At 45.8% G+C, this 14015-nt stretch overlaps 1 protein-coding gene and 1 long non-coding RNA gene across 5 annotated transcripts in view; one reads left to right on the top strand and one right to left on the bottom strand.

Annotated features, from left to right (window-relative positions):
• The window catches only part of LOC310833255, a 199036-nt gene that overhangs the window by 175126 nt on the left and 9895 nt on the right, over positions 1-14015 (bottom strand). The gene's annotated exons all lie outside the window — the stretch shown is intronic.
• The window catches only part of WIPF1 (WAS/WASL interacting protein family member 1), a 59574-nt gene continuing 48261 nt past the window's right edge, over positions 2703-14015 (top strand). The window contains exon 1 of one of the 4 annotated variants that reach the window (XM_083710523.1): positions 2703-3537. The gene's annotated coding sequence lies outside the window, so the exon portion shown is untranslated. Of the gene's footprint in view, positions 3538-9787; positions 10054-10113; positions 10136-14015 lie in introns of those variants that run through there. The other 3 variants (XM_083710528.1, XM_083710524.1, XM_083710527.1) reach the window with 3 other exon arrangements.

The raw sequence follows: 14015 nt of genomic DNA on the forward strand, positions 1-14015 counted from the left end.
TTTAGCTAATGGGGCCTCCCACTACCGCCGGAGTACGATTTCTGTTCTCATCCTGAAGCAAAGTTCCTAACCTGAAGCATTATTTCTGGGTTAGCCGCGTCTGTAACCTGAAGCGTATGTAACCTGAAGCGAATGTAACCCGAGGTACCACTGTGTATTTTTGCTTCATGGTTTGATAGTGTTGTTACTGATCTTTGTTTGAGGTATTGTAAGCCGTTTGGAGTGGATATTTTGCCTAGGGTATGAATTTATTTATATTTGCATTCATATCCTGGGCAACATGTCCACTCAACTAGAGAATTTTTCCAGATTAGCTAATGTGGACCATAAGGGTGTGATATGTTGGAGTGGGGGAGGAACTGCAGCTGAAAGACTTGACCGGAAATAATGAGAACAAACTTTCCCTTAGAAATGACCAGCCCCTTTGTCAGATTCAGAGAACAGCTGGTCCGAAACCACTGCCACCCTTTATTTCCCCCCCTGGCAGAGATCCTGAGCCTTTAGCAGCTGCGAGGTGGTTTGGTTGGGGAGAACTCAACACTGCGCAGGTGACACTTCCTAGCATTGCGTCATCTTCATGCCAGTTAAATTCCTGCAGCTGTTCTAGTCACCAGGACTCTGCCCAAAGAAAATACGCAGCACTATTGATAGAAGTTATCTATTTGGATAGATCTGATATAAAGTGACAAACAAATGTGCATTTTGTTAGGATTAAATAGCTGAGAATTTGAATCCTATCCGGGCCGTCTTTGGAATATCCCCTGCCGGGGTGCAAAAATACGCTCAGCGCCCCCAAATTTAGTTAACTTTTACTTAATCCCAAGTTAACTTTTACTGAGCTCTTATTTTCTTGAGACCTTCAGGTATAGGGCGGTATTGAAATAAAATAAAATAATTAAAATTTAAAAAATATTTGATGCTATGGTGTAACAGAGCGATGGATTTGGCGCCCCCCAGAATTTGCTGCATTGCACCCCCAGGTAAAGACGGCCCTGAATCCTATTTTTTTTTATATCTTGATTTTATTCTGTGAACCACCCTGAGACCCCCGGGGTATAGGGCGGTATATAAATTCAATAAATAAAATAATGATTTTATGATATTAAATGCATCTGAACGTCTTGGCAGATTTGATCAGAGGGGGTTTGCTGAAGACGTAATTCCATGTTCATCTTGTTTTAACTAGCCTCTTGCCCAGCAGCACACGGGATTCAGGCCTCATCATGGGACTGAAACTGCCTTGGTCGCACTGGTTGATGATCTCCGGCGGGCTAGGGACAAAGGTGAGAGCTGTTTCCTAGTTCTGCTGGATCTCTCAGCGGCCTTTGACACCATCGACCATAACATCCTTCTGGACCGTCTAGAGGGGCTGGGAGCTGGGGGCACTGTCATACAGTGGTTCCGCTCCTTCCTCCTGGGCCGTGTTCAGAAAGTGGTGGTGGGGGATGAGTGTTCAGACCCCTGGGCTCTCACTTGTGGGGTGCCTCAGGGTTCTGTCCTCTCCCCCATGCTTTTCAACATTTACATGCAGCCTCTGGGAGAGATCATCAGGAGGTTTGGGCTGGGTGTTCATCAGTATGCAGATGATACCCAGCTCTACCTCTCTTTTAAATCAGAACCAGTGAAGGCGGGGAAGGTCCTGTGTGAGTGCCTGGAGGCGGTTGGAGGATGGATGGCGGCTAACAGATTGAGGTTGAATCCTGACAAGACAGAAGTACTGTTTTTGGGGGACAGGAGGCGGGCAGGTGTGGAGGATTCCCTGGTCCTGAATGGGGTAACTGTGCCCCTGAAGGACCAGGTGTGCAGCCTGGGAGTCATTTTGGACTCACAGCTGTCCATGGAGGCACAGGTCAAATCTGTATCCAGGGCAGCTCCATCTGGTACGTATGCTAAGACCCTATCTGCCTGCAGACTGTCTCGCCAGAGTGGTACATGCTCTGGTTATCTCCCGCTTGGACTACTGCAATGCACTCTACGTGGGGCTACCTTTGAAGGTGACCCGGAAACTACAACTAATCCAGAATGCAGCTAGACTGGTGACTGGGAGCGGCCGCCGAGACCATATAACACCGGTCTTGAAAGACCTACATTGGCTCCCAGTACGTTTCCGAGCACAATTCAAAGTGTTGGTGCTGACCTTTAAAGCCCTAAATGGCCTCGGTCCAGTATATCTGAAGGAGCGTCTCCTCCCCCATCGTTCTGCCCGGACACTGAGGTCCAGCTCCGAGGGCCTTCTGGCGGTTCCCTCACTGCGAGAAGCCAAGTTACAGGGAACCAGGCAGAGGGCCTTCTCGGTAGTGGCGCCCGCCCTGTGGAATGCCCTCCCATCAGATGTCAAAGCGATAAAAAACTACCTGACATTCAGAAGACATCTGAAGGCAGCCCTGTTCAGGGAAGTTTTTAATATGTGACATTTTAGTGTATTTCTCATCTCTGTTGAAAGCCGCCCAGAGTGGCTGGGGAAACCCAGCCAGATGGGCAGGGTACAAATAATAAATTATTATTATTATTATTATTACAGGCAGCGACAGCCCGTTTAAATTACATTCGGAAAATAAAAATATTTGGCTGTCACGCCTAACAGCACCGGGCGGGGCTTGTTTCCCAACTACCCTTTGATAAATCCTCTTTGCATTCTAGATCAGCAAGACAGCACATTTTGCCGCTGCCTTTTTTTGTCCTTCGGGCCTGGCCTGCCCTTTGCACCTCCACTATCCGGACTGAGGGAGATCTGCCTGTCTCGGCGCTGCGTGTAAAGGGCAGGCTAAGGGCAGCAGCTTCGGGCAGGGGGCGCTTCTGGTGGATACTGGGCATGCCTGCAGGTCGCGCGCATGCTCACTGGTGGGGGGAGAACCATTGCAGGGAGTTGAACCCATGCGTAAAAGTAAACAATCCATAATGCAATTGAGAAGAGGCGGTGTGCGTGTCTAGGGAGTGCATGGGGGGGGCGGTCCTCTAATACAGGACCAGCCCAGAAGAACCCCTTCTTTTTTTCCTCCTCCTGCTTTGCGTACACAAAAAAACCACGAGATCCTGCTGGAGGGCTCTAAAAATAGGTTGCCCCCCACCCCAGGCTGAAAGGTCCCGCCTGCGCAACGGCGAGCCTTAAGTTTACCCACCCAGGCAGGGAGGCAGCCACCACCCGCGGATGTAAGAGTTCGCAGTTTGCACAGGATCTGAGCAGATCTCCGCAAGAGGGGGGAGTAGATCCTTCCCCCCCTCTTGCCCCGCCCCCATTTCTCTTTTCCTGGGTTGACCCCAGATCTGCTGTACCCGGGGAGGAGGAGGAGGACGGATCTCGGAGGGGGGAGCGGCTTCTGGGCGGCGGGGCTGCTCTCTGGATCTGTCTCGCCGCCTTCTTCTTCCTCTTCCTCCTCCTCTTCGCCTCCCCCTCCGCTCGCGCCGCTGCCTTTCCATAAACATCTGGATCAGCGGAGGGGCTTTTTTCCGCCCCCCCTCTCTCTCTTGGAGGGGCTCTGGGCAATTGGCAATCTCTGAATGGCTCCGGGGGAGAGGAGAGCGCGAGTAGAAGTTTAGGTTGGTATCCTTCACACTTTTCTTTAAAAAAAAAAATTAACAATAACGGTGATGATTATGATTGTTTTGTGGAGGGGGTGTTGACTTGTGTGGATGTGAGCATCGGTCAGTTACTTTTGCTGGGGAGGCGGCTCCTCCCATCTTCCCACCCCAAGAACAAAAACTAAACCAGGAGAAGGGAGAGGTGCCTCCAGTCTGGGGTTCTCCCTCTGCCACCCCCTCCCCAAATTTCTGCTGCAGATCCCGGGCCGACCTCCCGGTCCTCGCCCCTGTTGCTCCAGGCGAGCCGGGGTTGCTGCAGAGCTCATCTGGCTGAAGGAGCCGCCGCTTAGCAGAGCAGGGTTTGTGGTTTGTTTGCTTTTTGGCAAGCGGGGTGTAAAAGAGGGGCGAACGTCTCCATCGGGGCGACCCACAGGCCGCCGCTCCCTCCGCAGCCCCTGCCTAAGTTAGAAACGTCCCCCGGGCGCCGGGAGCGGAGGAGGGGCGTCGGTAAGCAGATGTGGCTCATAAAGTAGACTCAGTTTCAGAACCCGCGTTAACCCTTTTTTTTTTTTTTTTTAAAGGAATCAAATCCCTTCCAGCCATAGAATCGGAAGGGACCCACGAGGTTCATCTATTCCAGCCCCCTGCAGTGCTGGAATCTTCATTTTCCAAAGTGGGATTTGAACCCACGACTGTGAACGATCCAGAGGCTCATGCTGATGTTCCCTTGACATCTCTGCTTTCTGTAGCAGCTTGAGAGTTCTCTTTTCACCTAAGGCAGCTGTGGGTGTCTGGACAGGGATGAAACTAGGCTTTATTTCCCCTGGGGCAAAGACCCAGTTTGGCACACACACACACACATGCGCATTTGCATATGTTGCAAGCCTCAGTTGCACCCCTCTGGAGACTTCGCTTGGGGCAAAAAAACCCAAACCTGGCTAGCTCCTCCACCCCCTGGCTCTGTTTTGGGAAAGGGTTTTGATAGTGCTTTAACTACAGCTGATTTCTGCATTTGCGTTTGATAAGTGTCATATCAAGTGATGTTTTGATGTATGAGAGAGAGAGGGTGGTGTGTGAGAGAGAGAATGCCCCCCCCCCACAGCTAGAACTTCCAGGGATGTTTCCCCCTTTCAGGGGGCTTTCAGGGGGCTGGATTAGATGACCCTGGGGGTCCCTTGCAAGTCTACAGTTCTATGTTTCTAAGCAGGCATGAATCAAATCAAACTTCCATATCTCCGCAGCTGTGCCTTAGAGTGAGCTGCAAACCACTTGGAAATGGCTTCTGCAAGCAACTTTGCCAGCTTGCTATAAAAGAGCATCACTGTCTCAGTTTCAACTTCCTCATGCTTGATTTGATTGGATTTTCTCTGTTTAGTACAAGCCACTTAAATCTCTTGAATTTTGGTGGGGGGGTGTTCGGTGTGTTGTTTTTTTTTAAAGAAACACGGAAGAGAAGAGGCGCTTATAAAATTCCCACAGTGCTCTGCTCAAGTATGTGATGCTGGCTATTACCTCCTTCCTGTGCCTATCATGAGCTAATGTTAGCAACTGCTTCAGAGCCAAATGGCTATTGAACGGCTTTCAGTTTCCTTTATGTATAAATTTAAAGTTCAACATTTCCCTCCTCTTCCCTGGCATGCGTACAAATACTCTGTTTTCTGTATTTTGTGTGATTTATTTGACAAGATCCCCAGTCGCTTTTGCTGTTCCCACTCCACCCGCTTTTGAAAACAGATCGGGAAGTATTCTCAAATGTTGCGGTTCCCGCATCCTTACAAATGCTCAAGAGATGAGCAGGGTCCTCCTTCTGGAATATTGTGCAAAGGTTTACTGTTAGCTCTCAAGACAAGGAGCATTATGTCCAAAACGATGTAGCACAGGAACACTGAAGAATTGTGTTCTCTGTACGGTGGAAACGGAGTCAGATTGAAATGACAAGAGTTTGAGAAGAATAAATCGGGCGAAAGGGAGAGGGAAATACGATGTTAATTAATCGAGAAGAGATCCTCGGTTATTTGCAAGTCGTGTTGCAACTTCCCCTTGCTCTGTTTCCCAGTTGCCGTCTGGATTCCACCCTCTTCCTTTTTGTGGCTGCTAGTTTTAGTGATGGTTTGGAGTGGTGATTGTGTGGTGATTTGGGCCTCACTCAGCAGAATGAGCAGGAATCTCCTCAGACGCAACAACAGGGCCTGAACTGGCCATATTCTGAATTTACTTCAGCGCTAAGCATATACGGCTATGGTTGGCCATAACCTGGGGGGATAGCTAACATGGCGCCCTCAAGACTATGTTGTCCTCCAACTCCCATCAGCCCCAGCCAGCATGGCTGAAGGTTAAGGATGATGGGATTTGTAGTCCAACATCTGGTCTAACTCTCCCCTTGGAAGAGAGGTGGTATGAATAAATATTGAAAGGACAGAGCAGAGGTATAGAGACTGAGGGCAAGCCTGGCCCGGCCCAGCCATTGACCTTGGTGAGGCAGTCGCCTCAGGCAGCAGGCTGAGTACTGCTGGGAGGGGGAACAGATCCAGGCCCTCAAGAAACTTGATGCCTTCTGCTCCTCCCTGGCCTCCTTTTTTCTCCCTCACTGCCTTGGATCTTTCCCAGGCCTTCTCCAGTCACCTCAGGCAGCTGAGGGGAAGGCAGTGAGGGGAACCATTTTTTGCTTTGCCTCAAGCGGCGAAATGTCTTGGGCCAGAGCTGAATGAGGGGGACCCAGGGATGAGGATTAAAAAAAAGTCAGGACCCTAAATTACATCTTTATTGAATTGCTGAGGGGTAAATTACTTGATTTTTGCATGATTCGCAAACTCTCGTGTTTATAGGAGCGTATTGTTTGTTACCCGTTCCTTTTCTCTCAAGGAGGGGTTGCTTTTCAGCTGCAGGGAAATGGCACAGAATTCTCCTTTGTTACTCTTCCTAAACAAGTCTGAGGAACCGGTGTCTCTGGCTGAACTTACAATTCCCATCATCCCTGAGCATTGGCCACATTGGATGGGACTGCTGAGAATTCTGCTTTGAGAATATATGTTGAAAACATTTAAGAACCCATTTTATTATACTAAAAAAGTTCAGTTAAAAACAAACAAGCCCATATCTAATAATGATGCAATAGTAGTGAGTTTCCTGTATCAGCAGCAGCGTGGACAAGATGACCTCTGACGTCATTTTAACTCTTGAGTTCAAAGTTGTAGAGTTTGTTTGCCACCCTGAGCAACCTATCCTAAGATGAAAAATTTCCGACGGCAGAGACTGCAAGTACTGTTCCTCGTTGCTTGTCAACTTACGTGCCTGTTTGGCAGTTACCTTCATGCAAAATGTGAATTGTACAGTCAAAAGAGTTGCAGCAGATAATATGAATCATGCCAGGATCTTAGTTAAAGGATTTATTGTTGCTTTGAGGCACATTTTACAGTGTGCATATCTACCGGTGCCTCTTCCAAAGGTTAAATAAGAAGCCTGAATTGCATTGGAAGCAAATGTAGGCATTTACACTGTGCAGATGTGTGATGTACATTCCCTGCATGCATTCACTTATTTAGGGTTGCCATGTTTCAAAAACTGAAAATCTGGACACAAGAGATGTTGAACTTTCTTTTGGCAAAATCTCAAAAAACAAAGTTTTGGAGCTATTTTTAAGGAACATCACCCAAAACGACACTGACGACATGTGTTGCCATACAGCCGGATTTTCCTGGGCGTTTTTAGCAATTTCCGCCCAGACAATTTCCAGCAGCCGAATCCCGGCTATGTCCGGGAAATTCTGAATGCATGGCAACCCTAACTTATTTTACAAATCCATATGTTGCTCTTTCCACCCCACTCCCCTGCCAATCTTACGTTGGTTCTTCTGTTGTAGCAGCTGTGAGGAATGCTATCACTGGGGAATTGTAAGGAACAGCAGTTGTTTTGCTAGTCATTTCTTATTGTTCGATTGAATCTCATCGGTTTTGAGATGGTGATAAAACTTCTCTGGAATCAATTATCATTTCCCCACCCAGGCATTTCCCAAAAGGAACCCATGATTAAAGAACATGAAAGTATTGGGGGAGGGGAGCCATTTGTTAGCAATACCCAATTTTACTTATACTTGGAGTAGGCCTCTTGAAATCAATGGGCTTACTCCGAGTATGACTAAATCTGGATAATCAGCCTATGTTTGCAAAGTGAAAACTGCAAATACAGTGGTGCCTCGCAAGACGAAATTAATTCGTTCCACAAGTCTCTTCGTCTTGCGGTTTTTTCGTCTTGCGAAGCATGGCTATTAGCGGCTTAGCGGCTATTAGCGGCTTAGAAAAGGGGGGGGGAGGGAAAGAACTCGCAAGACGTTTTCGTCTTGCGAAGCAAGCCCATAGGGAAATTCGTCTTGCGAAGCACCTCGAAAAATGAAAAACCCTTTCGTCTAGCGAGTTTTTCGTCCTGCGAGGCATTCGTCTTGCGGGGCACCACTGTATATATCAGGCACAGCATACACACAAAAACAACAACAACCGTGTTTGTGACAAGGTGCTCCAGGGCTACTTTCTCAGGCTTTAGTATTTCCTCTCTGTTTAATTTCTCCTTTCATAAGTTTCCTCCATGAATGTTGGACTGATTCTTGCTGGAGTACTGAGTAAAATATGAAGAATTAAATTGCTAAAGGTTTTTCTGTAACACATAACTGTTGCACAGAAATAGCACAATAAGATTTCGTGGTTCTTCTTTTCTTCTCTCGCAAGGACAGAAGAGTCTTGCAATGTTGCACTGAACTATTTTCCAGTAGGTTGCTTGTAGACTCAGCAATTTAACTGGAGGCTTAAATAAATGTTGTGGTTGTCCGTTGTTTTTATTTAGGGAATGTATGTGCTGCCATTATCAATCGGGTACAATGGTAGAGTGATGATTTGTGCCCTCCATGGTGTCCCACAAACTATGAACATGAAAAGACTATAGTTAAAGCATTAAAGTCTAGGTAGAACTCCTAATAGAACTTGGGAGGATAGATGGAATTCAGTAATGTATGGAATTCCTATTAACTTCCCTTCTACCAGCCTTAAGCATTGCATTAGCAAATATGTCAATCCCACTTTATGCTAATCAGGAGTCCCTCTTACCTAGGACTTGAAACCAAATCTGCTTCCAGGCAACCTGTGGATTGAGCATTCATCCCGATTTGTTCATACAAAATTTGCAGCATTGGCTATTTACCGAGCAATTTGTTTGCCGGGAAGTTAGATATGTTGGCGTAGGTTTGCTGAGGGTACCACATTGGGTACCTTGATCCACATGAATAGTAATCATGGCTGGTTCCAGTGGCTCCTTCAAAGGTTATCCTAGATGCAAAGGTTATCCTACTCTTCCCAGTGCAATTCCCCATCACTTTCCTTACTGCAAAAAATGGTGAGGGACATTGGGTTTGTTGCACAAGAGCTCCAAGGCAGCTTTAAGTGTGCAACCTGAATTTGGCAGTATGTGACTGAATACCACCCAAAAGTAGTGACTGTCTGAAGGGAGGCAAGCTAGTTCTTGAAGCTACTTCTTCTCTGTTCCTTCATAGGGAATCCTGGTTCGCATTAGATATGTTGGCATTAACACAGATAACTGATGTACCATATTTTTCGCTCTATAAGACGCACCAGACGACAAGACACACCTAGTTTTTGGAGGAGGAAAACAAGAAAAAAAAAATATTTTGAATCTCAGAAGCCAGAACAGCAAGAGGGATTGCTGCGCAGTGAAAGCAGCAATCCCTCTTGATCTTCTGGTTTCTGGGATAGCTGTGCAGCCTGCATTCGCTCCATAAGACGCAGACACGTTTCCCCTTACTTTTTAGGAGGGAAAAGTGAGTCTAATAGAACAAAAAATACTGAAATCCTCTACCATGGTTCAGGCCGATGGCAAGCATGCAACCTGCTTCTGGTCCCTTTATCGCCACTTAAAAGATGGTTAGCATGACATCTGCCCAGGCCCTTGGAGTTATTGGCACGGAATGCTACTAAAGAAGGACAGCAGGCTGTGTTTCTGATGCTGGCGCTCATGAAGTCAGCCTCTTATGTATGGCTGCGACATTGGTATGCATTGTGCTGGATGTGGCACAAGGGGTTTACCGACTGTGCAGCAAGGAATCAACAAGATATTGTTTGGTTTCTGAATGGAACTGGGAGAATAGTGCTAACAGCTTTATGTCAGGGTGCTTCTTCCAGGAAATTAAACAATGAAATAAGTGTTTGGATCACAGCGGCCTTGTGCTATGGGTTGGATAATTAAATAATGGAAACCTCTGTAAAAGTTTTAGAACTTTAGCCGCTGCAGAGATGCATTAAAAGCAAACAGGGTTGCAAACAGGAAGCTGCCTTAGTAAGGAACTTTTTGCTTATAAGGAAGCTAATGATCTATAGTTCCCTAAGAGGAAACCACACAGAAGTTTTTCAGAAATTGCCTCTCAGTGGCTTCATGGGACCTCTCTGGATTCCTGCTCCGCCTTGCAGTGGAGTGAAGCAATCTCCTTTGATGTCACCATAAGGGGGCATTGATGAAGGAAGGAGCTGGTGTCTGGTAAGACGTTTTTAAAGCGTGTTGGCTCTTGCTTGGGCGGTGGGGTTTGTGTGTGTTAAGAATCATGATGACTCTGCTTCGGGTATGGTCACCCTTCTGGAGGCGTCTATGGAAAATGCTTTAATTGAAGTGAGGGGGGAAATGGCTTCACCTATGTTGGGTAAGAAGCGGAGACTAAGGGTGACATCCAGTATTGTGCAAGTGGATCTTCCTTCCCTCCTCCTCCTCCCCCTCCTCCCCACCTGCACTCCCGTGTGCCTCCCCAAATATGCTCTGTGTGTATCCCAGATTTGGGAGGGGGCTGCAGGAAGAGCAGGAGAGCATTTCACTGAAGATGAACATCACTGGATTTCACCTTTTGAAGGAACCTCTAGAACTGGCCTTTGGAGAACATCATGGTGTCTACTCTGATATAGAGATGGACATTGTAATCAGCTTTTATCTCTTACACTGGAGAATACTGTCCATTTTAATGTGTGTGTTTTGTGTTTGGTGTTTTCTGTAGCAAGTCTTTCCCAATTCTAGAAGGTGAATTTGATTTCAATATAAAGGAACTCTACCTTCTACCTGAGATCTTTCTGTTGCCTCACTTCATAAGGGTGGGACCGGCCCTGGGGTTCAAATTCCAGATTCAACGTTGTATTCAGCTAAGAAAATCCTACTCAGAGTATACCCACTGAAATTAATGAACCTAAGTTAGTCATGTGTGTTAACTTCAGTAGCTCTACTCTGAGTAGGACTAGCATGGTCCATACCATTCCAGGAAATGTTGGGAATATCTTCCATGAAGGAAAAACGGTGCTAGGATAGCAGAAAACTGACCTTGTGGTGCAGTTTAGTGTTGCCCTTTTTAAAATTTAGTTGCTTGTTTTTTTTGGATTCTGAAATGCAGTTTCAATTTTTAAAAAAGGATTTATTAGACAGCTAACTTGGCACTTAGTTAGGTAAAATCATCTGCTAATTTCTAGCAGCTGTAGAATCTACTTGTGTTTCATAAGAAGGACCCAAGGTTCTCAAACTTGATCATCATTTTATCCTTATCCTACTATGATGAAGGTTACTTTTATTTTTATACAAGCTGATATGAAAAAATCAGAAAGCGGACAAAAGTTGTTGTAATTTATTTTGTATATTTTTACCCTGCCCCTTCAACCAAGTTTCCAGGGTGGCTTACAAAAATATAATGCAGTTAAGACAGGTTAACACACACACACACACACACACACACACACACCCCCCTATGGACACTATTAAGATAAGCAGGCCTAAGAGAACAGCATAGAACAGTTGTTGTGAGCAGGAAGCAGCACAATCCTTTAAATCCTAGAGATCGGATGGAACAATGAAAGCCACAACTGCTGCAAGCATCAGAAAACACATTGTAGTGATAGACTGTAAGGAGGGTTGTATGCGCAAATGATGCTCACTGACAGCTGTGTGCATTGCATAAGGCCCAATTGTCTGGTTAACTTGGCATGGAAGATGAGCCTGGATACCATGCCAGACTACATGTGTATTGCAAAAAAAGGGAAAAGAGTAGCTTACCCCAAATATTCCCCTTGAAGTCACATCGATGATATGGAATTGCACAAGGGCACTAACCCAGTCTACATCTTGGAGATAAAAATATGCAATACACACTTTGAAAGCTGTTGGTCGCATTTGTTCATGTTTCCTGGTTTAAAACACCCACGAGGTTGATCAAGAGATTCCCCAGTTGTTATTGACCTAGTATTGCCTACAGCAAGGGTAGCCATCATAGTGTTCCCCATGGTTTTTGGGACATCAACTTCCATAATTCTCCTACTAGGAGTATTGTGCTTTTCCAGTATCCCAAAGCCCAGTTCAGATGTAACAGTAAACCATGATTTTGTGTTGCATGCAGGAGTCTAAGGGTCTTCTTCCTCTCATTGGCTCTAAATCCTTCCCTTCTGTAGGTTTCTGTTGCATCTGAACTGGCAACCATGGTTTGCATTTGCCCACAAAATGGCAAAACCTTATCAACAGGCCATGGTTATAGTGACTGCATTCTCACACACCAATCAGCCAGATTTTCTGGCTCATTGTGGTTGACAAGAAGGAGCAGCAGCATATCAGTGCTCACTTTCCAATTGCTCCCTCCTTGGTGTAAGCAGCATAAACAAACCAGGCAGGCTGAAGGGAGAAACATGGCTTTGTGTTCTGTCCAAACCAGGGATCATGGCTTGTTGGCTTCTAGCGCCAGCAATTCAGGCAACTTAACAAGCCATGATTGTTGTTGACTAGCGATCATGGCTTGTTAGAGAGCAACAGATCCCTGGTTTGGACATAATGCAAAGTCAAGGCTTCCCGTTTATCCATTTTGCGCCAAGGGAAGAGCAGAGTCGGAACTATCAGGTATAGGGCACCAGCACTCTGATACACAAGAAACTCTGACTTTTCCTTATGCTTTAAAGAGGGAGGGCATGTGTGGTTCTGAGGCTCCTGTGACACCAAACTATGGCTTGACATTACTTCTGAATTCACCCTTTATCAGTCTATCAAAGGAAACCGTCCATGCTAATTTGCTTTTCAAAAAATAGATCTAAATGTTTCCAGGTAATGCCCACATATCGTAGCTAGCCTTGATGTTAAAATAACCCAATTTACTATGCCACGTAAATGCCACGCAATTACAAGCATTCCTCACTTGCAAGCATTTTCTGCTTGCCTAACAAAATGATCTCCCCTCTCCTTCCACTGTGTGCTGTTTTTTGGGATCTCCTGTCATTCCCACCCCTAGCTGATTTTGGGGGAAGTGCAGTTCCGAAGTAAAATTTACTCATAAAATGAGAGCACTGTTTTCTAAATTTAGTTCTGGTTGTTTTAAAAATGGCTCAGCCTCGCTCTCAACTTTCTTTCTGATTTGCTTCAGTTTTAAAACCTCAGAGTTGCCGTTCTGTTCTCAATCAGGGTATAAACGTGTGTGTGTGTGTGTGTGTGTGTGTGTGTGTGTGTGTAACAGTTTAAACAACTCATGTCAGTTAAACATAAAGGAGAATGAAAACAGCTGGTTACAAAACGTGGCTTGCCGATAGTTTTATGCAAAGTTGATTTGTCTGTGGAAATCCCCTCTGCTCCTCAATTGCACCATACTTAGTCACTGTGGGAGGAAAAGCATAGCTGTCCCCACAAATTAGCGAACCAGGAGACCTAAGAAAATCTGAGCAACCTTCTGTTTTTCCTCCTTGTAACTTTTGAAGAAGCTGGCTAGTGCTTCAGCCATACTTTTTCTTTTTTAGCTCCCATCATCTCTAAATTCAGCTGATCTTTCCTTTTAACTCTCATGAGGAAAGAAAACTGCAAACTCTGAGCTGCAGTTATGTGGCTTCTAAAATGGGAACTTCTCACTAACCGACAAGTTCCTCTCCTGTGATTAAAATTTAGGCATATGCTTTGAGTGGTTGAGGTTCTTGTTTTTGCCTTTTTATTTTTTGCTGCCCCTGTGGTTCCAGACATGTTGATTTTTATTTGAGATGTTCTGTGGTCAGTGTACAACATGATTTATTAGCTGGGCAATGGCCTGGTTGTCTTGGACTACGGTCCGAACTAGCTTTTCATGCACAAACACCCTCCTTTCTTAACAAAGGCAGATTCCTAGGTTTGGGATTCTGTTCCCTGGAGATAGCATGTGCTATTGTGCAGATTAGGGGTACAGTCAAACCTCGGTTCTCAAATGGCTCCATTTTCGAATGTTTTGGCTACTGAACGCCGAAAACCCGGAAGTAACTGCTCCATTTTCTGAGCAATTTTTGGAAGTCAAACGTGTTACGTGGCTCCCGTTTTGAGTTTCCCTATTTTATTGAGGCTTCCGGTTTCAGTTTTTGGTCGTCAAACATTTTGGAAGTCGAACAGTCTTCCAGAATGGATTGCGTTCGACAACCGAGGTTTGACTGTACCATAAGAGGGGTGCAAAGGGAGTAAGAGTCCCTCAGCAATTGGCT

This window comes from Podarcis gaigeae (genome assembly GCF_964106915.1).
Source record: "Podarcis gaigeae genome assembly, chromosome: 1".
Lineage (NCBI taxonomy): Eukaryota > Metazoa > Chordata > Lepidosauria > Squamata > Lacertidae > Podarcis > Podarcis gaigeae.